Source organism: Cebus imitator, unplaced genomic scaffold, assembly GCF_001604975.1.
Source record: "Cebus imitator isolate Cc_AM_T3 unplaced genomic scaffold, Cebus_imitator-1.0 Scaffold36, whole genome shotgun sequence".
Classification (NCBI taxonomy): Eukaryota; Metazoa; Chordata; class Mammalia; order Primates; family Cebidae; genus Cebus; species Cebus imitator.
This window is the reverse complement of record NW_016107351.1, coordinates 5,314,294-5,315,027: the sequence shown is the minus strand read 5'-3', so window position 1 is coordinate 5,315,027 and position 734 is coordinate 5,314,294.

Below are 734 nucleotides of genomic sequence, written 5' to 3'. Positions count from 1 at the left end.
TTGCTGGGGAGCAGTGGTGTCGGCCACCTTGCCTGCCTATTGCCTACCCGTCATCATCTGGGCAAAACCTACCCATGTGCCTCCTCTCGGTCTAAGAAACGGAACTGAAACTTCTTGGAAAGTTCACATTGATGTCTGAATTTCCCCATTCTGAAAGCAGAAGGAAGCTCAGCAGGCATAAAGGTGAAATATGGTCAGGCTGCGGCTGTCCAGATTTGCCGTGGTGAACACGTAGCTCCCTCCTCTGAGCTGCACAGGAGTCTCTGGAGGTGTGGGGACATGGGGTTCAGGCTTTGAAACAACGGTGGAGGGGGGCTACGGCTCGGATCGCAGCGCATGGGCCACACACATGGAGCTTTTCAGGTCGCAGATACGAAAGCCATTTCCCACGGTGCCTGTTTACGCAGAGTGGCCCTTGCAGGTGCGCTGCAGTGCCCCAAACCACAGTCCTGGGCCCGCAGGGGCTGACACCATCCTGATTCCCTGTGCTTCCCTCCTCTTACCGTGTTCCTCCTGATGTGGTACAATCCTGGAAGTCAGGCATGAAGAAGAAAGAGAAGGAGGAGGAGGAGGAGGAAGATAGAAGAGGAAGAAGGAGGAGGAGGAGGAGGAAGAGGAGGAGGGGGAGAAGGAGGAGGAGGATGAGGAGAAGGAGGAGGAGGGGAGGAGGAGGAGGAGGGGGAGAAGGAAGAGGAGGGGAGGAGGACAAGAAGGAGGAGGATGGGGGGAGGAGG